General features: G+C 45.2%; 1 protein-coding gene across 4 annotated transcripts in view; it reads left to right on the top strand.

The window, feature by feature from the left end:
- The first annotated feature begins 2,884 nt into the window (after positions 1–2,884).
- LRFN2 (leucine rich repeat and fibronectin type III domain containing 2) overlaps positions 2,885–24,915 on the top strand; it is a 241,983-nt gene continuing 219,952 nt past the window's right edge. For 2 of the 4 annotated variants that reach the window (XM_083732327.1, XM_083732328.1), the window contains exon 1: positions 3,548–4,145. The gene's annotated coding sequence lies outside the window, so the exon portion shown is untranslated. The other 2 variants (XM_083732326.1, XM_083732329.1) reach the window with 2 other exon arrangements.

Genomic DNA, 24,915 nt, shown 5'->3' with positions numbered 1-24,915 from the left:
AGATCACTTAAGAGGATCAGCTCAGCTGGAAAGGGGAAAGAGGGTGGTCCCCGAGCGTGCCTGGCCTTAAATAGGCTAGGCCCCGCCTCCCCAGCCCACCGATTGGCAGGCAGGGTCAAAGGCATGCCCAGGGATTCCCAATTCTCGCGGGGGGCAAAAGGCCAGCCCCCGCGTGTGTGGGAGGGGGTAGCCCGCAACCCCCTCTCCTCCCCAAGCTCAGAAATGGCTTTCTCACAGTGGCCAACCAGATGCCAAGAGGAAACCTGCAAGCAGGACCTGACCACAAAAGCACTCTCCCCTCCTTTGGCTTCCAACAACTGGTATTCAAAAACATTGCTGCCTCTGACCTAGTGGGTAGTAGCCACTGATAGCCTTATGCCAGTGGCAGGGTACAATAAGATAATACAGGGACTTCGTCTTAGCAATTCCAGGCCTCTTTGTGTAGCAGGATATACAGCCCCGCCCTCCCCCACCATCAGCTCTAAAGGGATAATCCGGTTCCCTTGTAAACAAATGTTTCGCATCCCTCAAGACTCATATGCAAAACTGAGCCATAAAAGAAGAAAGATAAATCTTAATGAGTGAGAATAATCAATCAGCAGAGAGCCTTGATCACTTTCCCCTCCCCAATACTCCTGTTCCCCAATATCTCAATCAGTTTTCCCCTTCTCCCACTCCGTCTATCTCTCTGTGTGTGCAGGTACATTGTATATAGGGGTGGGTATTCTGCTTTGGGATGCGGGTGGTGCTGTGGGTTAAACCACAGAGCCTAGGGCTTGTCAATCAGAAGATTGGCGGTTCGAATCCCCATGACGGGGTGAGCTCCCGTTGCTCAGTCCCTGCTCCTGCCAACCTAGCTGTGTAGTGCAAGTAGATAAATAGGTACCGCTCTGGCGGGAAGATAAACGCTGTTTCCCTGCGCTGCTCTGGTTCGCCAGAAGTGGCTTAGTCATGCTGGCCACATGACCCAGAAGCTGTACGCTGGGTCCCTTGGCCAATAAAGCGAGATGAGTGCTGCAATCCCAGAGTCGTCCGCGACTGGACCTAATGGTCAGGGGTCCCTTTATCTTTATTCTGCTTTCGGGTAGGTTATACTAAATTAAGCCAGCGTGAAAGCCAGCGTGGTGTAGTGGTTAGAGCATCAGACTAGGACCTGGGATACTATGGTTCTGTTATGAGTTTCTGAGTGTCAGGGTTCAGGAGTGCCAGCTTGGCCCAGTGACTGTGGGTGCCCAGGGCCATGGGTGCCATGCAGCTTGCATGGCCCTGGTACTGAAATTTGTGGGTGCCTGGCCCCTTCATGGAGAATGTTGTGGGTGCTCAGGCACCCAGGGCCCCAGGGAGTTGGCACCTATGCCAGGGTTTGTGGGTGCAAGACACCAATATTTCTTGGATCTAGTAAATGTCAGAATTTAATCAATGCTTGGAGAGTTAAACTGGAAATCAGACTCTCTGCTACCTGTGTTCAAAAGATCACATGAAAGATGGGCCATTAGTGAAGGCTCTGTGCGAGCCAACAAATGGGAAGGAATCAGCTCCCCCCCACCCCTGAAGCTCTGAGTGCATTAGTTAGAAAACAATTGTATTAGGAGGAAAATTTAGGATTTCATTTGGCTGTGATGTGATCAACAGGTGTCTGTCTGTTAAACACAGCAAGCCTGGGGGGGGGGGAGTGGGCAGAACACAATGTGGGCTGCCTGTTTTGAATTGGGGGCTGCAGCAATGGGAGATAAGGGACCCTCTTGGGGTGTATGCTGTGTATGCCTCCATCGTAGGCTCAGGTTGTGTGTGTGTGTAAATCAGCCATATATCATAAAGACACTGCAGTCTCCATTGTGCATCATTTTGAAAGATCCCTGGGTCTAAACCCCTGGAATCTCTCACCACTCATGGTATTGTTGTTGTTGTTGTTGTTGTTGTTGTTGTTGTTGTTTAGTTGTTTAGTCGTGTCCGACTCTTCATGACCCCATGGATCAGAGCACGCCAGGCACTCCTGTCTTCCACTGCCTCCCGCAGTTTGGTCAAACTCATGCTGGTAGCTTCGAGAACACTGTCCAACCATCTCATCCTCTGTCGTACCCTTCTCCTTGTGCCCTCAGTCTTTCCCAACATCAGGGTCTTTTCCAGGGAGTCTTCTCTTCTCTTGAGGTGGCCAAAGTATTGGAGCCTCAGCTTCAGGATCTGTCCTTCCAGGGAGCACTCAGGTCTGATTTCCTTAAGAATGGATAGGTTTGATCTTCTTGCAGTCCATGGGACTCTCAAGAGTCTCCCCCAGCACCATAATTCCATAAATACTCATGGTGTGCAACAGTTCAATTCTCCACTTGGCCATAATCTCACTGGATGACCGTGGGCCAGTTGCTGCCTCTCAGACTAAACTACCTCACAGGGATGTTGTTAGGATTGAATGAGGAAGTGGGAGAGCTATGCATGCCACTTTGAGCTCCTTGGATGAAAAGATGGGGCGCAAATTCAATAAATAAACAAGCAAGCAAGTTGTTCTGTCAGCAGAGCCATCGGATTGAATTGACCCTGAGTTAGTCCTGTACATTTCTTTCAGCAGGTCTCCTCTGAGCGGGACTTCCATGGTCAGCCCAACCATCTAGCTATTTACTGCAGACTTTCCTAAGCCACGGAGGAAGCCAGAAACCAGCCCTCTTAAGCTTCCTCTCCAAATCGTGTCCCTGCCCACCCTACTCCCACACCCCATCTCCTGGCAGCGAAGTTCCTAAAATAGCAAGTCTGCAAGAACATCTTTTTAGCACTAGAGCAGTGTGAATGGGGGGGGGGGGGGAAGCTGTATTACCGATAGAGTTTACCCCTCTTCCCCATTGCATTTTTGGGGGGCGTGTGCGCGCCTTGCACAGTTGCCTTCCTAGCAGCAACAGCAGCAGCAGCAGCAATGCTTTTCAGCACCCACGAGCGAAAGGCGGCAGCGCTTTGCTCTCGCCTCCCCGCCCCTCCCTCCTTCTCCGCGCAGAGCCCTGACATGCTTTCTGCTGACAAATGTTCACCGAGACTGCCGAGGATTTAAGCATGCCGGGCAGCGTCTCTCCAGCTTAGGGGTCCCTGGTTACGCAATGGCTTATCCAAAGCGGCGCAGCGCCACGGTCGCCCAGCGAGCCTGCCGGAGAGTTTGGGACTATTTGGTTTCGGGTGCCTTGTCCCCATAAGTCTTACCCTTACCGCGCCGCCTCTGCCGCTTCCCAAGCCTCTCCGCCTACTTTTTTTGCTTTTAATCGGCTTTTTTTTTCCCTGGGGGAAGGGACTGGTCCCCCCCGCGCTTTTCTTTGGAAAGTATTGAACGAGGTTTGTTGTTGGAGATGGGCGCCTAGATGGATGCATTTGCTGCAGAGCCTACTTTCTTTACGGCGCGGCATCGGGAGAGGTAAGAAGAATTTCTCAAGCTGCTTGCGAGGGTGGATCCTTTTTTCCCTTCTCCTCTCTGTCCCCCCCCCCCCCCGCTTCCCTCTTCCGCACCGCTTGTCTTACAAGCCTTGCCGGCTCTGCCATCTAGAGCACTTCGTGAGATCACTCCAGTGAGTCTGCTGGGTTTTTCTTCCCCCGTCCCTTCTCTTCCCCCACCCTCCATCCATCTCTGTCTCTCTGTGTGTTTGTGTGCACAGGGGTGGATATCCCCCCTCCTTTTCTGTTCTCACATGCATACACACATATACACAGAGAAGCTCTGCTAAGGTGAACTTGGAGACTTGCAATGCTCACATGCGTGTGGTACCCTGGGATGCGTTTGGAGCCATATGCCTGCAGGGCTGCTTAGTCGTTCAAAATTATCTTTGGGAAAAGAAAGGGGGGAAAGAGCAAGTTTATTCCTTCTCTGTCTGACACACACACACACGTCTTCTGCTGTTTTCTTTCGGGGTTTTTTGGGTGCTGTGGATATTACTAAGAAATCTGAAGGATTCAGTCATTTGGACCTCGCTGAATCAGGGTCCATCTGCCAAGGTTTCTTCCTATAAATATATTTTGCATAACTGGTGATCGACTGAGGATTTAAAAAAATATCATTATATTTTCATTTGAAGAAGAAGGGGGGGGGGCGTCAAGGATGCATGGCATAGAAAGAAGAACTAAGCACCTTCCGGAGATTATATTTCCAAACCAGGGATAAATGTGATTCATCAAAGGTAAGAGCCGGGGTGTTTCCTATCAAACTCTCATTGTATATATAACATAACCTTTTCTTTAATGTCTTAGAGAGCATTTGAGGTGGGTTTGAAGGGCATTTGTGGGGAAATGCATAACTTTATTTGTATGTTTCTAAGACCTTTGGTAACAGAGATCTTGCGGAGGGAAATGAGTCTTGTTTTTGCTTTGCATTTAATAAGGGGAAAAAAGGAGTTCAAAGGAATTGCATGGTGTGTGTCTCCCTTGGAAAAAAAAAACTGCTGCTAGAAATCTAAAATAATTTATGCTGGAGTAGATCAAAGATCAAAAACGGGTTTGGAAAGGGGGAGCAGGAGAAATTACAATATTCTGTTAGAACAAGCATTATGGGAAAAGAAGGAAGGAGAAATATGTGGAAACCATCTAGGGATTTAAAAATAAAAATAAAAACCCTCTAAAGCTAAGGAAGAACTTTGCTATGCAGATAAAACTATGTTCTGTCTGAAAGCATACAGTTCAAGGACAGAGGATCTTCGGAGATGTCATAGAAAGAAATAGAAACTGGAGATATGTGGCAGGAGACCAGGAGAGGCAGCAGGACTGGAAGGGAACACCTGAGATCAGGTGAAATCCCGCTTTGTCTTACAGAGATTCCTGATAATGTAAAGGAATAGGTAAGGAAAAGAGGGTCCCAATGGGATTAAGCAAGTAGAGCTATTGAAAGGTGGGCAAATAAGGAATGGAGACCCACCTTGATTATGCCATATCATGTCACTCCAGCGTCATCAGATGTTTACAGTTCCCTGAAAGAGCTGGGCAGTTGATGTGGAAGTGGTGGCAATTGCATGTAGTATGACAGATCAAAGTGGGCATTCTCTCTTGATCACTTTCTTTGACACTCACATTCCCTAAATATATTAAACTGGTGTTCTAGAACCAAATTAAGATTAAGAAGAAAGGGGAAATCATATTCAAGAGATCCTCCAGCAGAAAATTGCTGGGGAGGCTCCACTGTGAACTTTCTAAACCCCTTGCCCATTGATAAATGGGCAGCCACTATGCATTTACACCTACAGAAAAAGGAAATGAGATCATGTAGCAGGACTCTATGTTGTGTGTGGCACACCTAGTGATTTATTTCTATTTCCTGGAGATGCTAAGGGACGATCAAAGAGGTGGGGGATTTCCTTCCATACTCTTTTGTGAGTAACACCACCATTGTATGCAGAGACAGGAGGAAAGATGGACAATCTTGGAAGAGGAGCTTTTCGCTAATGTGCTTCTAAGCATATGTACTGCTGAGTAAACATGCATGTTCTCAGATACACAGTACCAATCACTAAGAAGTCAAAGATCTGGCCCCAATTCATTCCTCTAGGTTTCATGGATGTGGAGAAGCTATGACACCTCAGGTGTCACTGGGTAGCAAATGTTGATCCTGTTATGGAAATGGTTGTGTGTGCTGGAACCATCACTGGTTTGAGGAAACGGAGAAACACAGCATGGTTGGACATTGCTTTTTCCTATGATGCCTCCCATTTATCCCCACTTTGGTTCTTACCCTGAGTAGAGTTAGCTTGCAGTTGGCACATGCCCAATCTATGTGGTTTGCATCCTCTTGTCAAAACAGAGTGAGGGTGGCTGCAAAGCCCCTTTAGGGTGTATGATTTGCTGAAAAAGAGGTTGTGCTTTTTTTGGGGGGGTGGACTCTGTCCAAATATACCTTCATAACCTTTGGGAACTGGCACCTTCTGCAGCATGGTGTGCATTTTGAAACCGTCTTCTCTGCAATGTGACTGTGATGAAATAAATAACATTCAGGACCCAGTTCTTATTTCTGGCTGATTAACATTGTAGGTGGAGTGCCTTGTTTCCAGGATCTCGCCTAGGCAGTTTCATCACTGCAGACAGTAATAAAACCACGGTTCACTGTGAGCCCTGGTTCTGCTCCTCTTCCTCTCAGCCTGCCTGCTTCCTCTCCACTGTTGCTGCTGCCATTTAACAACACTTGTTTATATTGAAATGTGGAATATAGCCACTTAGTTTTCCCTTCTCTCCTCCTCCTCCCCCTACTCTTCAGAAAATGTAAACAGCCCACTTAGCATTTCTATGGCAGCCTCTGTGCATCCCTTTCTGCATGGTGGGATAGGAGCTGACAGCTCCCTGACAGTCCTTTGCAAGTCATCTCACTCTGTCTCTTTCACCACAGCCTTCAATCCATCGACTGGTGTTTGAAATGTGGCAGTCATGTCTGCTTTGGGCATGCATGTATAGAGATGCTTGTTCTGGAATAGGGATATTGCTATTTTCCTGGGCACAAGGGCACTGTCATGTGTGGAAAAGGACTGGGGCGAAGCTTTGTTAGATGCAGGTGGTATTTCCTCCTCTCTCTGAGCTTCTTGCCAATAGACTGGAGTGAAAAATAATGCCTTTGAGCACTTTTTCCTCTTCAGAAGAGAGGGGGACACTTTGGAGGAAAGAAAGGCACGACTCATCTATGCTTCTGTCTCTGTACTTCACCCCAAACCTCTCCAGCAATACTTGCAAAGACAGAAACCAAGTTCTGTTTTCCCTTCATCCAGTCATAAACAAGAGACTTCTGGGTAAAGATATCTAACTCAGAACCACTTTGTTGGAGACTCATAGGGCTCTGAGCTTAACACGTCCCCTCTTCCTAAACTGGTATTTGTGATTTGTGGTTCAACCTAACTTACCGTATATTTTACTTGTATTTTACACCCCTTAGATACACTAGTTTGAAGAGGCATATAAATAAACAATCAAATCATCTATCAGGTGCCAAATTGAAAGGTTGTCAAGTACAGCTTTAACTACAACCAGGAAAGTTTTGTATCATTCTAGAACCAATTAAAAATGAGCTAGGAGCCATGAAACTAGACTTGTCTTGTATTTAAAGAACCGTGAAACTAGGTTTGTGGCCAGTAAATCACAAAAAAGCAAAAAGAGAGAGAGAATATTTCAGGACTACCATATTCATAACCTGCTTGTACAATTGCAGTAACCATACTAATATTGGCTGTTCTTGAGACAAATTCACTGGTGTAGGAAGGAAGTGTGCTTGTGTATGTGCATTTACATCAAAAATCATTTCATATCCTTATGATGTTTGTATATTTGCCAGATGTCAATCCTTTCACCATAAATCTTATAATACAACTTTTTCCTCTAATTAATTAGTGCCCATCTTTAAGACTGCAATACCATGATGCAGTGTGATTGTAAGTGAAAAAGCATATACAACTAGCATAGATTATACCAAACAATTTGGAACGTGTGTGTTTCTGGCAGCTTGAAAGCTATACCTTCATGAGCCAGAGATCTCTGGTTGGTTCTATGGTTACTGAAAGATCTAAAGAAGTATCTGGATTTTCAGCACCCACAATCCAGACCTTGGGAGTTACTTGTACTAGTGGTTAATTACTGTAAAACACAGATGAAAGTGTGGAAAGTAGGGAAAGCTGTGGCAGATGAGGGAAGTGATAACCTGTTCATTGAAGTTCATTGCATCTTTTTTTCTGTCTAGTGTGTTATACTGGCATCCTCTGAATGCAACAGGGATACCACAGAATGACCCATATAAGCAAACAATGGGTAGCTTTCTTCTTGTGCTTACAAATTAGATCATTTCCCCCCCTAGTGCTTAAGAGACTACTGGGAACTCAGATTATGAGAGCATGTTTATATCATCAAACTCTAAGGGCTTATTAAAAACTATGTCAATTTGTTAAAGTCTCTAGATGATAGTAATGGAACATGGCAAACATTAATAAGTAGAAATGTGATTGGAGAGGCTGTCTAAGGAAGATACACCGGGTGGGGAAACTTTTTGGCTCCCAAGGCCCAATCCTTATCATGATCAGCCTCATGGGCCAAACTTGGCAGGTGGACAGGCCCACCTACCTGTCAATCACATCACATCAGTATGACACCGCATGATTGACGGGTGGGTTTGGCTGCCCACCTGTCAAATGCAGAGCTTTGCAGATCTCTCCCCACTTTAAAGTCCTGGTCTCAGAGCTCTGAAAGGGGAGTGTTGAGAGGCTTGCAAAGGCTTTAAAACAGCCCTCATGATCCCATATCAGCCTGAGACATGAGTATGGGGCTGTTTTAAGGGCTTCTGCAATCTGTTAAATGAAAAGGAGTGGGATCAGCTGCACAGTTTTTGAGAAGTGCTTTGAAGCAACCCCCAGCACTCCCATTTCAGCTGAAATGGGGGCTGCCTTACGTTACTCCCCAAAAGTGCTATTTGAAGCAGCTTGTGTGTAACTCCTATCAGCAGCCTGCCACTGCCACCCGACTGACTGCAGAAGCACACAATCTGCTTCAAACAGCGTTTTTGAGAAGTACTTTAATCCCCACTCATCAGCCGATGAGTGGAGATTAAATCCTACTGCCTTGGCTGTGCGATCCTGTTCCCTGCTGGCAGCAGGGCATGCAGCCAATGCATGATTTAACCTTGTACTCCTGCCCATCAGCTGACATCACTGGGGGTGTCAGCTGCTGTGTGGGTGGGTATGGTTTGGGGAAAATCCCCTTGTGGGCCGAACTATTCCCCCTGGACTGCTGGCATCTTCCAAGGTTGGCCTGCAGGCTGGTAATTCTCCACTTCAATATAAGGAATCACCTGTAGAGTGAATGTCCAGCATTTCCTTATAGAACAAAAAATAAAAATATACCAAAACCATGTACCAATCTCTCTCCCCCCCTCTCTCCCCCACCCCCTCTCTCTTACACACACACTCCATTATATCATGCCACTAAAATGATGGCATAGCTCATAAATGTTGTTGAAGAGGATGCAAAAAGCTCTTAAGGATAATTTAATTAATTTCAGGCTGTTTTGATTCTGTTACAATTTTATTAGTATTATGGGAATAAAAAGCCTTCCAGTGAATACGTACAACTAATACTGAGTTTATTCATGGTAGCAAAACTGATCATCACCTGACTGAGAAAAAGTTCTTTATTCACAGAATGTTGCTTGGTAGTGTTGCTGTCACAATCAGGACTGGCCCTTCTATGAGGCAGAATGAGGCAGCTGCCTCAGACAGCAAATTCTGAGGGGTAGAAATGGGCTAGAAATGTGTGCTGTGTGGTCTGCCCTGCAGCCTTTAAGCTGGCTTCCTGCCCTCAAGTGAGGTGGAGACACTGTTCCATCACCACTAATCAAGTAGGATCCAACTATCAGGCTAGTTGGATTTGGTGTACAGAATGGGGAATGCACCATCCAGTCCTTTGCCTCAGGCAGAAAAATGGCTTGAGCTGTTGCTGGCAAACACTGAACAAAATTTTGATGTCAATCTTTACCATTGCAGCTGTAAAGGGTGCAAATCATCTGTCCCCAAGGGCACCCAAGAATGACTCCCATCCTTCAAGCTATGTCTTTGAATGCAAGCAGAACTGAACCCAGGGAAACCTACTGCTGACTGAACATGCATAAGATTGGGCTTGGACTCTGTGAACCCTTGAGGCACCTGCTGTTTTGCTTTCTCCAGATTTCCCACCATTTCTTAAAAGAACAGGCTCCCATTCCCACCCCCTTGTTCCTGATGTAAATCTCCACTCACCCCTTGTTCCCTGGTGAGGGCCCCCCCAATGTGTGGTATGTCTCAGGAGCCCTGGGTACAACCATTAGACAGGGACAAATTTGCCACATGCCTTATCTAGAGAAGAGATTGTGAGACTTCCCCTGGCAGGAGTGAGAGGATGCTGGCCAACTGTGGTCATTTGGAGTAAACCTTGGTGGCCCCCTTGAAAGACTGCTGGCATTTTCCCAGCAACCTCTGGTTTCAGTGTGGCATTCCTCTCTCCCATGGGGTGAAGCTAGTGGCATTTCCATGGGCTGAGTAAAATATTTGGGGATGCCCCATGATTGAACATTGGAACACATTCCCGCCCCCCAACACACCTATTCAACACTTCTCCTTAAGAATGTGGGTGCAACGTTTTCTGATTCGGCTATTCTGACAATTTACCACCACGACTAAACGGCAGGTAGTGATGGCTGGTGAACACCTGGAGTCAGCTTTTGGGAGGAGGCTACTTAGACAACCTACCTCCACTTGTTAACTGGCTGGTTGGGCATTGATTGGTGCAATTGATTGGAGGTTTTATCTTTTGAAACACTGACCAGCAGAGGTGGGGTGAAGTAAACAGGTGTCCTCTGCTCAGCTTTAAGATGAGCTGTCAGTGAAAGCTTTCATCAAGCATCTGGTGCCGAGCTTGGACCCAGTATGAGGAAACAGTGGGAGCTTAGTCCTATTTGTATATTCAGCTTATAGTTGCATTTAGGGAAGATTCTTGATGGGTCAGGTAAATAAAAGTTGTGATGATTTAACCCCCAAAGTCCTGTATTGTGCATTTGTGACAATCCCCAGGGAATGTTAGCAGTGGTTAAATTGCCCCATTCTCTGCAATGTAATACACACAGAGAATTGTGTAATTGGAAGGGACCTGAGGCTCATCTAGTCTAATTCTCTGCAATGCAGGATTATGCAGCTGTCCCTTACCAGGATTGAACCTGCAACCTTGGCGTTATCAGCACCATGCTCCAACCAATTAAACAATCCAGACAGTTCATAGTATTGATGATGATGCTTGGTGGCAGCATTGGGATGACCTGCTGTGATGTCACAGAGAGGCAAGATCAGCAGAATGGTCCCTGTTGGATGAGCTGTACTGATGTCATGCTGCCATTGGGTGAGCTGCTCATAATATGAGGATATTCAGGCAGAAGTAAGAATGGATAGTAATAACAGGGTGTTGGTGAAGGAGAATTGGTGGAGAAAGTATTCCAGAGGAAGAGAATGAGAGAAGACCATAAAGGGGATGGGCCGAGAAGGGAAAAGGCCTGGGAAACTAGGACAGAAAGTAGTAAATAATAGACATACACCTAGCTGGGAAGAGGGATGACACTTTCTGAAAATCTTGATATCAAGCTTATTCACACTGGTCCCCCCCCCCCTAATTCTAGTCTCGCACCTTAATCTCAGTGTCCCCATTCGGCTAAAAATATGAACAATCCTTGCCCATTACATGCACTATTACATGTATAATACTGTAAGAATATTATATGCATTTACACTCCTAGTTTCCTAGAGTAACAAGCGTATAAACAGATACCACAATGCATTTACCTATATAAAAAAGATGGATATATTTATTTACATGTGGAATTTTGTGCCAGAAGTGCAGTCCCATATGCAGCTTGACTCTTTCATACATATTATGTGCATAAGATATGTATTTCATTCTGTATCATTTTGCATATATTTAGCTGGGCTTTTAAAAAATGCTTGAGTGAACACAAATGGACACTTGACACAAGGGTCATTTTGATCCAGCAAAATTTGATCAGGCTACAACCACCCCAAATCCATGTATAGCCCACTTAAAATGGATTTCCCTTCCACCCCTAGCTATGAATTACAGAGGCGAGGAACTGCATCTTGATGCAGAGCAACCAGCCAAATCGATGTATTTAGGCTCCAAGTGTTAAATTACGGGTGGTCTATCTGGAAAGAAGAGCTTTGTACTGGCATTGGATTCTTTTTGTACAATTTTGTAATGGGAGATCTGATACAAATGAAGTGGGTGCTCTATGCTTTTTATAATCTGCATCTAAAATATTTTGTTACAATCACTTTAAGGCATGTTGTAGCAATGGGGTGTGTGTGTGTGTGTAATCCCATTTGCAATAGTACTACAAAGCTCTTACCATCGTCCCAGCTGTTGCTCTTGATCCCACCCCATCTCCAGATTGGAAAGGAGGGGGGGTTGTCACTTTTTTTTTTACTTCAGAGTATAATAACCTGAATTACCTTCAACTTGGAAGGCTGCCAATGCCCTGCATGGCAGAAGCAGATGTAAACATGTCACTAAACAGCCCACAAAGATGCTGTATGGGATACTGAAAACATGCCATTTAGAGATGAGGCTGCTAAATTTCTGTTTGATTTGTTTTCTCCCCCCTGCTCCCCCCCCCCACTTTCTTGTTAGTTTTATTCCGGAGGGAGATTTGGGAGGAGTTTTAATAACAATAATTCTGTGGCCTTATCTGCCTGTCCTACATTTGTTTGATTTCCTTTGCTGCAGTGAAATGAAGTCTTTGACATCTCTGTAGACTGTGCAAAAGAGTGGTCACTTCCTATGGCTGGAAATAAGGGGTGAGGAACCTTTGGCAGCCTGAGAGCTGTAATCCATTCATAGCAATCTTTTGAGGGCTTCACGACAGCGGTGGGAAGAGCCAGAGGCCAAAGAGAGCTGGCAACAAATGCAAATTTTGCCTTTGTACAGGAGGCTTGTTTACACACCCACCCCTCTCTATCCTCCATCCTGATAAGCCAGAGACATTACCAGAGTACAATAACACAGTCCAGCCAGGAAAAAGCAACCCTGGCAGAGCCAGTGAGTGTTGTGGCTCAAGGAGAGTTCTGAGGACCAGAGAGAGAAACCATGAGGGCCACATTCATCCTGTGTTCTCCACCTCTGCTGTAAATACCACAACTTCTAAATGCATGTGGCTCCTGGAAGGTTTTCCTAAAAAGTTTCCTGGCTTCTATCTGTTTCCTTCTGGCTGATGAAGGTATCCAAATGCATTTCATTTTAGATTTTTTGGGGGGTAGAGGTAGGGGATGTTTCTTACTGCAGTGCATCTCATCTCTGAACCTACCTTAGAATGTTACACCTCCACAGAATACCCATGGAAAGCTGTCTCACTGGTCCATCCAGCACAGAGACTGGCAGTGATTCTTCACATTACCTGACTGGGGACGTTCCCTACCTTACCTGGAAATGCTGGAGGTTAAACTTGGGAGCTTTTGCCTGCAAAACAGATTCCCTACCACTGAACTAAGGCCCTTCCTTGAGTGATACATAGTGATGTATCTCTGTAGTGTTGCTTCGTTTGCTGTGGCAACTCTCTGTTAAATAGGAACTGTGATTCTGAATTTAGCAGTGGTAGAGATTGAAGGATTTGGATTAATATAAAGGTGTTGAAAGGCCAGCTGGGGTAGGTATTTTACAAAGAGCTGGCCTCTAATCCTACTGGCAGGTGTTGTGATGTCAGAAAGGTTGTGTTAAACTGGGTAAGATAAGGAGACAGGTCCTGGAATAGCCAACAAATCCCAGGGCTTAGATTCTGGTTGGATGCAAGATAAGAGGCTGGACTAGTGCATCTCAGTCCATGTCAGCCTCTGGTGCTCAGAAGTAAAACAAGGTGGATTAAGGAGGAGGTCAACTAAGAGTAAATGAATAGCAAGTTGTTCCTTTCTTTTTCACTTGGCATTATAAATGCTTCAAAAGACAAACAGAAAACATATGTTGAAAGTGGATAAGGTTCTTCCTCTGGTCTCAGTAGTTACATCAGTGAAGGAAAATAATAATAATAATAATAATAATAATAATAATAATAATAATAATAATACTTTTTATTTATACCCTGCCCTCCCCAGCCAAGGCCAGGCTCAGGGCAGCTAACAAGCAATAATAAAAACAAGTTGAATGAATACAACTTAAAAACAAGATTAAAATACAACATTAAAATATTGAAACATTAAAATATTAAATGCAGCCTCATCACAGGAGGAGAAAGGAAAAAGAAAGAGGGGGAGGGGGAGGGAATCAAATTGGCTCCAAGCCAAAGACCAGGCGGAACAACTCTGTCTTACAGGCCCTGCGGAAAGAAATCAGATCCTGCAGGGCCCTGGTCTCATGAGGCAGAGCGTTCCACCAGGCCGGAGCCCATGTTGAAAAGGCCCTGGCTCTGGTTGAAGCTAATCTAACTTCCTTAGGGCCCGGGACCACTAGGGTGTTGCTATTTATGGACCTTGAGGCTCTCCGTGGGGCATACCGGGAGAGGCGGTCCCGTAGGTATGAGGGTCCTAGGCCATGAAAAGACATTTCTATCAGGGTTGAAAATTACATTTCTCTTAGGGCTGGAAATGACACATTCTAAATTATAAGGAGAGGCTGCAAGGCTTGATGGTGGTGGTGCTGTGGAATTTCACTGTAACCTCAGATTCTGGTGCAATTATATGTGCTACAATAGAGACTACAAAGATCAGCGCTGGACTCTCTCTGCGAAAGTGAGGTTTACAAGGAGCTTGACTTTGCATCTAGTCCATCAAGAAGATGGGAGAAATACAGGTGGACATCTAGCTTTTCACTTGTCACAGCTTGTACCAATAGTCCACTGGGAGGAAAAGCTCAAGATGGAATCAGGCAGGTGTATCTCTGCTACTGTATCTCTGACTTCCTGATCAGGCATATCTGTGCAACATAGTTCATATCAACGCAGCACAAGCATAACCTATAGAGTCTTCTGCTTAAAGAGTCCTCTTCAGGTGTTAGTGTTGCTGTGTTACTCAACATGGATGTGGGGGCCCCAACCTCCATGCAAACAGTGTGACCAACTGCAGTGATGGAGCCTTCACACATACACCTGTGCACCATATCCTTAGATCCAAGAACCATCACATCTCCATCTTGTCATAATTGAGCTTCAGTTTCATCAACCATGAGCTGCCACAACCCAGCCCTTGTTTCAGACACCATTTCAGCATTTCCATAGCTTCTCTCAGGTTCCCCCCCCCAAGCTGGAACTCACCAGAACTCAGTTCCAGCACCTCTTAGGTGGGCACCATTGCCATTATAACAGGGAAGGCATTCACAGTGAGTTCTGGCACCTCTTTTTTTCCTAGAAAAAGCACTGGCGTCACTTGACTCGGATGAAAAGGGGAAATGGATGTGGGGGTCACCAGCATGCTGGTGACAGCTCAGCCCCAGTCTCCAGATGACCCCATCTATCAGCTTCATATATTTTTTCAGCCAATGCTTTGATCCTTCCTCCTGTTATTCATGTGCATATTTATACTGTCAGGTTGTATACTGCCAGCTTAGAAATTACCACACTGCTAAGTCTATTACTGTGGTGTTGCCGTAAGTGTGCACCCCTCACTCCCACCACATACCACCTATAAAATGGGATGTGTGGGGAAATAATGATCTACCTGTCCTTTAAAGAAAGCCTGCTCTGGAAACGGTCCAACTTCTGCCACAAATCCTGGAGTTCTGGAGTTGATTATAGTCCAAGTTGAATACCACCCCAAGTTTTGCGGGAAGTTCTTGTAGGCTTGCAGGCCTCTGAAGTTTAAATTCTGCCCTCAGATGAGACACAGCTTTCTCATCTGAGTCATATAAAGATGCTTTACTCTGTTACCTTGCTCACATCACCTGCACCAGACGGATACACTACAACACTTGAAAACAACAAGATGTTCTTCTGGTGTTTTGTTCCCCTGTACGTGTGATGTTGAAAAACAACTTTAGCAGGTAGCAACAGTGTGTGAGTGTGCTGCACATTCTCTGTGGTGTGACAGATATTCAATCAGCTTGCTAACCGAAACAGCTCCATAAGATGTCCTTATTACACTGAACAAAATTGGCAATGCACACAAGCACAAAAGATAGGGATATTGTTATATCCAGTGCTTTTTTCAGGGGCTATTCAAGGGTTTGCAGTACCGGCACCTCATTTTTCTTTTCTTCTTTTTGGTTAACAAGTGTGACACATACATGGTGAGTAGGTTTTAAAAAAGGTAAAGGACCCCCTAGATGGTTAAGTCCCGTCAAAGGTGACTATGAGGTTGCGGCCCTCATCTCATTTTCAGGCTGAGGGAGCTGTTGTTTGTCCACAGACAGCTTTTTGGGTCATGTGGCCAGCATGACTAAACCACTTCTGGCACAATGGAACACCGTGATGGAAACCAGAGTGCACGGAAATGCTGTTTACCTTCCCACTGCAGTGGTACCTATTTATCTACATACACTGTCATGCTTTCAAACTGCTAGGTTGGCAGGAGCTGGGACAGAGCAATGGGAGCTCACCCCGTCATGGGGATTCGAACCACCGACCTTCTGATTGGCAAGTCCAAGAGGCTCAGTGGTTTAGACCACAGCCTGACCTACCAGGAGGCTCTGACCTACCAGCAGGTGAGATGCTCTTGCTTAGCAGGAGAGGAAAGGGGAAAGCAGTGGCAAAGCTGGCATGGTGGAAATCCGACAGCAGAGCCAATCTGGCACACCTCTTCCACCACCCCAGCAACCTTGCCCCCCTCCCAGTAAGAAGCAGTGACTCATCTGTCAGGTCAGGTACATGCCTCAGCCCCACCACTCAGTTCGCTACTGACCGTCAGAAATAAAACCAAAGCCCTCAAAATAAGGTTAATAAGGAACTTATTTCCTTCATGCTTTCCACCAGCCAGGAGAACGCTACTTATAGGACAAGACACGGCCTGAAATATTGTCAGAATCACTATAATATTGTCAGTCAGCCTCAAACGCTGACCTGGACTAAGCTGAATATCTGCCCTCATGGGATCATAAGGAAATGGAGTGAAAATGAAACTGCCAACATTGGAATGGCTTTGCACAAAATCCATAGTGCAGCCACACTTGGAATACTGTGTACATTTCTGATTTCTGCATTGGAAAAATGATACTGGAAGAGGCATGGAAATAGGCAATCAAAATGATTGAGGAGCTGGGGCAATTCCCCTTTGAGGAAAGCGTACAATGCATGGGGCTTTTTAATATTTGAATCAGTGCTTTGTTTCCTAGCAAGGAAAAAAAATGATGCCAGTCCTCTGAGCAGTTGCCCTTGGGTGTAAAATTTTCTCAGGGCCAGGAAAAACAATTACATGTTTTACTAGAACTTCATTAAGATCTTGGTATATAGTTATCACATGATGCATGATAATTAAATAACTTGCTGCAACACTGTACCTTTTTCTGTACTCTCAGCACCTGACAGTGCATGCCTATTTTCACTACAGGGTCGTACTTCTGGGACATGGGCTCACGTCTCCTTCTCTAAGCTGGGCAAGCGCTTTCTGGAATTGGGAGAGGAGATGTGATGCTCTGATGGGGTCCAAGAACACCCTAGCCACCTTCCCAAGGACTCCAGGAAGCAACTTTCATATGCAACTTTTAAAACATCTCTAAAGGCAGCCCTGAGTAGGGAAGTTTTTAATGTTTGATGTTTTATTATGCTTTTATGTTTGTTGGAAGCCACCCAGTGTGGCTGGGGCAAATGGGGTGAAGCAGTTGTCAGTTTTCAGGGTGCCATTTCCCAGTAGCTCCAGGGCTCCTGTAGATGTGGTTCTAACTCAGTCAAGGAATCATGGACTGTAGAGGCTCCATGTCCACTGATGGTTCCTAATAATAGATGAACGAGCCTGGACAAATGGGTTGCCCTCATCAGAGAGACTAGAATGCAAGGAACATTAAAAGATTTGCTCTCCTACAGAATCACCCAGTCAAGAGAAGGCTGTAGCCCTCTCATCCAGGCTACCCATTGGCATTGGCCTGAAATCTATAAATGTGATCCTCAGAAAGTATAACATTTGGTGTGCTTTAAAAAAAAAAAAGCAAGGGGGAAAATGAGCAGGTGTCTATGTAACAAAGAAATGACTCAGGCTGAATTGACAAAAATAAATTACACAAATGCTATTGGATTTGCTAGGTCTTCAAAACAACAACTGGTGGCTGGCATTTTGTGAAAGCAATCTCACATGTAAAGGAAATAGGCTACTTCTTCCTGATATTTACTGTATATTGGTGGGGGCATTTTAATCACAGTACAGCATTGATTCCTAGTTCTTAAGGTTCAGACTTACCTTTGCCTTTGTAGTCATGTCTAAGGACTGCAAGTTTTCTATAACCCAGGTAGAAGTATGTTTCTGGAATTGGACATTGACTTGGTTGTGAGCTCAGCTAGAATCAAGAGGATTTCAAAGTGTTTACAATGGGATACCCAATTTCAAAGTAGCGGAGGGAGGTAGATATCTCTCACTGTAGGGACATTAAGATATCACACACACATTGGGGGGAAAAATATGTGAGGATGGGCCATGGTATTGCACAGGCTATCCCTGCCACCATTGACACATGGTCACCCCTACCCACAACTTAAGTGTATTTAGTCAGTGTGTGAAGCAGCCTGAGGTACATTCCCACATGTGTACATAGACCTCCTCAACATGATTGCCCCGCACAATGTTGGAAGATTTTTTTATATATTATATACAAAGACACGGGTGGCGCTGTGAGTTAAACCACAGAGCCTAGGACTTGCTAATCAGAAGGTCGGCGGTTCAAATCCCCGCGATGGGGTGAGCTCCCGTTGCTCGGTCCCTGCTCCTGCCCACCTAGCAGTTTGAAAGCACGTCAAAGTGCAAGTAGATAAATAGGTACCGCTCTGGTGGGAAGGTAAACGGTGTTTCTGTGCACTGCTCTGGTTCGCCAGAAGCAGCTTAGTCATGCTGGCCACATGACCCAGAAGCTGTACGCCGGCTCCCTCGGCCAATAAAGTGAGATGAGCGCCGCAACCCCAGAGTCGGTCACGACTGGACCTAATGGTCAGGGGTTCCTTTACCTTTACCTTTATACAAAGGCTATCCACATGTGTCAAAAGGAGAAGGCATGGTTGCTGGACACACTTGGCGTCATCTGAACCCCAGTTGTGAAAAGGCATTTGTTTGTTAATGACCAAATTTTCACCAGCTTCTATTATGAGTTCCTTCTCATGGGAGTCATGGGAGCCAACTCCTAGGGACCAAGGTCCCCTCAGCCCTTCCTCATAAAATATTTGAGGGGGACGGGTTCCCCCAAAGTTGATGGACATTACCATTCAAACAGTGTGTATGCACCGCATCTTGTGATCAATTATGGGGGCGGGACTTACCTGCCCCCCCCCCAATTTTATCCACATTGACACTGCTTATAGGAGCCTACTTTTTCCACCATTCTGTGTGGGAGAAGTGTGCATGTGAGTTCCTGCCTTAGACACTGCAGAAGTCTGACACAAGGAAGTGTCAGTCATTTCCACTTCCTTGCTATGCCTCCTGCCCCTTTCTGCAATGTCTGAAGTTGCCCATAGGCAAGGAAGTTTGATGTCACTTCACATGAAATGCACATTGACAAGCTATTCCCCAGTTCAGCTTCCCAGAGCACCTGCTGTCATTCTACAGTACTGTAAAAAAACACTGGTTTTCAGTTATTTAGGTAAAATATAGTCTTGATTAGGATAAAAATGGATTCATTACTGCACTCTGATTGTGACCCTTGTATGCATTAAGTTTAATATGCTATCTATGCCTGTACATGGAGGCTTTAACATTGGTCACATTCAAATGCATGAATCCCCAAGCGCATTTAGACGTGGTAGTCTAATGAGAAAAACTCATGTGCCATGCATGCGCACATGTGAACTCTTTGACATGGCTGTGACTTATTTTATTCCAGAATCTGTTGCTGGTTTTGCTTTATCCCAGCTGTTTGTGAAGCTCACATGCAAGGAAGGCACTAATTGCTTCACCTAACTCTTATTGGCAAAAGTATCCATGTCCTTTACAGGTTCGCTTTTATTTCTCTTCCCCTTTCATTCCCCTTCACCACTTCAAATCAATGAATGGAATGATTACAGCACCTATTAATACTTTCTCCTCCCTTTCAATGCAAAGGAGGTTTGTCATTTTTATTTGGATGAATCACTAGTTGATTTTTAGCAGGAACAAAAGAATCCTGTCCTGAGGACACTAGCAACACAACCACATAGTAATAATAAATGTGACTGGTACAATGAGCTGATGATGAGATTGTGTACATATGCATCTGGTTTATGAGTAGACAGTACTGGCATCAACACACAGCACCCTGAAGTAGAGATGGGGTAGAAATTCCTACAGTTTGAATTTAATTTGCACCTCCCAAACCAATATGCTACTAGCTACCTCTGCTGTCAGAGGCATTATGTATCTGAATATTGTTCGCTGGCAATTTCAATGCTATTGTGCTCATGTCCTGCTTGCAGGCTTCCCATAGGCATCTGGTTGACCACTGTAAGAACACGATATGAGACTAGATAGTCTGATCCAACAGCAGGCTCTTTTTGTGTTCTTCTTTTAATAGTACCTTGAGGGACGCGGGTGGTGCTGTGATCTAAACCACTGAGGCTCTTGGGCTTGCCAATCAGAAGTTCGGCAGTTCAAATCCCTGCGATGGGGTGAGCTCCTGTTGCTCTGTCCCAGCTCCTGCCAACCTGGCAGTTTGAAAGCATGCCAGTGCAAGTAGATAAATAGGTACCACTGCAGCAGGAAGGTAAACGGCGTTTCCGTGTGCTCTGGCACTTGTTGCGCCAGAAGCGGTTCAGTCATGCTGGCCACATGACCCGGAAAGCTGTCTGTGGACAAACACTGACTCCCTCGGCCTGAAAGCGAGATGAGCACCGCAACCCCGTAGTAGCCTTTGATTGGACTTAACTGTCCAGGGGTCTTTTACTTTTACTAATAGTGCCTTGTTTAGAAGAACTAAGACTGGATGTCAAGAGTCTCAACAATCTCTTCTATGATAGCTATCTTATTTGTCTGCACCTTTCTATTATATTGAACCGGGGTTTTTAATAGATTTCGCCAACTCTAATATTAGCTTCGGTTATTTAGAGGCAGCAATTTTAATTGCTTTCTTAATACCATATGGCGCAGAGCTGCGAGACTGCAGTGGGCGTTTTGCCTGTATCAATCAAAATACATATTGCTCTCCTCTATCTCCAGCGATTATAAGGTCTTCTATAAATATTAGCTATAAATACCATTACATCTAAATCGTGTTTGTATTGATCTGCTGGAGAGAAAAGCAAAACAGGCCAAGCCTCAAGTTGTTTCTTTTGCCTAAATACAAATTGCTTGCCCAGAGAAAAATCCAAGATAGGGCACCACATTATCCTCCAGGTTGGTGTTCTGGCTCAAGTGTAGATTTGCAGGTGCATGTACTTGGAGGGTCATGGCCTGCAGCATTAAAAGGAAAAACAGTTTTTGCAGGAAATCAATAGCCCTAGCAACCAAGAACAAGTTGCTGAGCTCCTGTGCCTGCAGAATGGAATCCAAAGCTGCATTCTGCCATGTTCTGATTGAAGAAACAATAGTCTTATCAGGTGATAAAGTTTTTGGAGCAAGAAAATAACACCACTAGCTACTGGTGTTGGTTTTGTTGTTGTTAGCTTCACATGAGTAGAAATGGGATAAATGATCTCTCTGGTGCCTTGCTGTCTGTTTTTGTGCTGCTACTTATGATTTTACAGCGGAAGCAGAGCCTGCAACCCCTGGATGGGAAACCTGTCACTTTCCAGATGTTGTGAGACTGATCTTTCATCAGCCCTGGCCTGCATAGCCAATAATAAGGGACAGTGGCAATTTTAGCCCAGAGACATCTGGATTAAAAAGTGGCTGGAGGAGGAGGAGGAGACAGTGGATGAAGAAAGAGCTGTGAATGGAAAGGGACCCTTTTCCATTCCTTTGAATCCCCTCTCCCCGAAACTCAACAAATCTGCTGTATCTGGAACTAGATGTGAGGAATGCAGCTGGACGAGATGCAGCCTTGGGCCTGCCCATAAGAAGCAAGTCAAGAGGGAGAAACTCGGGTGATTAAAATAATTCACCCTTTTAAATGAGTTTGTGGGAGGGGTGGGGAAAAGGGATGGTTTGTTCTTAGAATCATAGAACCTTAGAGCTAAAGCACCCATGACAGATGGCCATCCCACCTCTGCTTAAAAACCTCCATGGAAGGAGAGCTCTTGTTTTTATTATGTACTTTGTGTTTGTGTCTTGGTGTCAGGGACTGGACTGAAGAGGAGGAGTGATGGAGATCGCCCCCTCCACCTTCTGTAGTTTCCAGAGAGGAGGAAGGCAGTGTTGAATTACAGCAGCGCTTTGAGGAAGATAACAGCTCAGAGACAGGTGAACAGCAGAGTTATGAGGTGTTAGGAGAAGGAGAAGGGGAGGAAGAGGAGCTAGGTGACACATCACTGGGCAGCACAACCGACCCCCCTTCTCCCAAAACATGACATTCATTAAGGGTGCAAGAACAAAGGGCACAGAGGCAGTTGTCCACGGACAGAGGCTGTAGAAGCAGGTGTTGTTGTTAGAAGAGAGGGGGGGCGGAGCTCAGTGCGAGCAACGCCATCATTGAGGAATGACTGGATTTCTTTGCCTTTCACTGTGATGACTGAAATAAATCATAAGTAAGAACTTTCTTGTTTCCTCCCTGCTTCTTGGTGCCATCAGGGGAGAGGGGAGGATTCCTCAAGCCTGACACTTGTATTTTTATGTTGTGATCTGCCCTGAGATCCATGGAAGCAGGGTGGTATACACTTTTAATACCACACATTTAATAAATAAATAACAAGTGCTGGGAGAACATCAGTGATGGAGAATTATGGATTGTACTGGATCTGGAGTGTGGCCCAGAAGACTCTTTAAATACTAGCCAACTACTCAGCCCAGCCAACTGCTCACCTTTTTGGCAGATGTAGTTGCTGGCAATGATCCTTGGCTTGGCTCCTTCCTCTTCTCATTCTAAAAAACCTGCTTGTACACCTCATTTGATTCCCAGGTTTGAGTGCTGATATATGAGATCCAGTTGTTAGTGCTGAATCTGCACAGATGTTTTTGGTGGCTGGATCTCACAACCAGATCAGGATCCTTGCACCATGGCTGCAGATCTTTTGCCATGGAACTTAGGATCCACAGGCATTCCTTTGTTAGACTGAATAATATCAGCCTGGAAGCTTAAGTCATACTCTCTACCCTACCAACAAACAGTGGCTGTTGCTTATTAAAATGTCAACATATACAGTCAGAAAAACAGGGAGCTGTCTTATACTGAGTCGGACCATTTTTCCATCAAGCTCAATATTATCTACACTGATTCATTGTGGTTTTCCAGGGCTGCAGATGGTAGTTTTTCATAGCCTTACCTGGAGATGCTGTGGATTGAACCCAAGACGTTTTGCATGCAAACCATGTGCTCTAACACCAACCTGTGGCCCATCCCACATTGCCAAACTACTTCATAACACACTGATATTGTGCAACACATTGCTGAAGCTGGTGAAAGGTACTCCTAGTCACTGCGGCCACTTGGGCTTTCAGTGACAAGCCCTGCCATCCCATAACTAGGCTTTAATACTGCATTGTTATAAATTCAATCTTAAAGGTAAAGGTAAAGGACCTCTGACCATTAGGTCCAGTCACGTACGAATCTGCGGTTGCAGCGTTCATCTCGCTTTATTAGCCGAGGGAGCCGGCGTACAGCTTCCTGGTCATGTGGCCAGCATGACAAAGCCGCTTCTGGCGAACCAGAGCAGTGCACGGAAATGCCGTTTACCTTCCCGCCAGAGCAGTACCTATTTATCTACTTGCTTTCAAACTGCTAGGTGGGCAGGAGCTGGGACCGAACAATGGGAGCTCACCCCATCATGGGGATTTGAACCGCCGACCTTCTGATCGGCAAGCCCTAGGCTCAGTGGTTTAGACCACAGCGCCACCCACGTCCTAATTCAACCTTAAATTGTCATTAAAGAATAATAATACTCCAGTGTGGGAAACAACGAAAGTATTTGTTCTTGGGCAAGTGTGGAGTACTTATAAGATCATAGATTTATTAAATATAAAACAAATTCATAGGGCAGAATGAATGTATAGGTTATAGGGAACCAGGCAGAGGGCCTTCTTGGTAGTGGCGCCCTCCCTGTGGAATTTCATCCCCTCAAATGTCAAGAAGATAAATAACTTTTAGAATACATCTGAAGGAGCCCTGAATTAGGAAGTTTTTTTAATGTTTGACATTTTATTATGTTTTTATATTTTGCTGGAAGCCACACAGAGTGGCTGGGGTATAAATAATAAAATTATTATTAGCATTATTATTATTGTAACCACCTGGAAGAGGGCCTTTATAGTGACAGCGCTTGCCACATGAAAAGCCACTCATCAGATGTAAGGCACATACCCTCCAACATTTCTCTGATGAAAATAGGGACATCCCATTCCAAAATGATTATTTTACTATTTATTCCCCACACATCTTATTGGGTTGCCCCAGCCACTCTGGGAACTTTACAACATAATAAATCATTAAAAAAATATATTTATTTTTAAACTTCCCTATACAGGACTGCCTTCGGACGGCTTGGGGGTTGGATAACTCCATACCCTCCAACATTTCTCCAATGAAAATAGGGACATCCTAAGGAAAAGTGGGATCAAATCAGAAACCGGGCCAGCTTCTCTAAATCAGGGACATCACTGGAAAATAGGGACACTTGGAGGGTCTGAAGCATGCACAGACTACTTGATGCTTCCCTGCCACCAACATACCTCCTCTGGGAGTGCTATAAATCCTGCTGTACACTGTACTTTCCATAGCCACTTTGCTGTGTCCAGAGGTCTGCAACTGCTTTCCTTTCTCCTCTGGCCCAGCGCCTGAGGTTGTTGTTGTTGTTGTTTACCACCCATTCCTCTAGGGGTTTGTGGGAAGATTGCATCGCTGTTCCAGGACAGTCCACTCTGTTCTAGTGAGAAATTCCTCATCTTGCCCAACAGTTCAAAGTACAGTGGTGCCTTGGTTTACAGATGCTTCTGGTTACATATGCTACAGGTTACAGACTCCGCTAACCCAGTACCTCAGGTTAAGAACTTTGCTTCAGGATGAGAACAGAAATCACGTAGTGGCGCCGCGGCAGCAGGAGGCCCCCATTAGCTAAAGTGGTGCTTCAGGTTAAGAACAGTTTCAGGTTAAGAACGGACCTCCAGAACGAATTAAGTTCTTAACCCGAGGTACCACTGTACAGATAGGGGGCCTCAAGTCACTGCATCTTCTCTTCCAGCAAGGCAACAGCTTGCTGTGGGTGTAGCTTTGCACATTTTCAGGGAG

The sequence above is a fragment of the Podarcis gaigeae genome, assembly GCF_964106915.1.
Source record: "Podarcis gaigeae genome assembly, chromosome: 3".
NCBI lineage: Eukaryota > Metazoa > Chordata > Lepidosauria > Squamata > Lacertidae > Podarcis > Podarcis gaigeae.
This window is presented reverse-complemented; position numbering and strand designations above follow the sequence as displayed.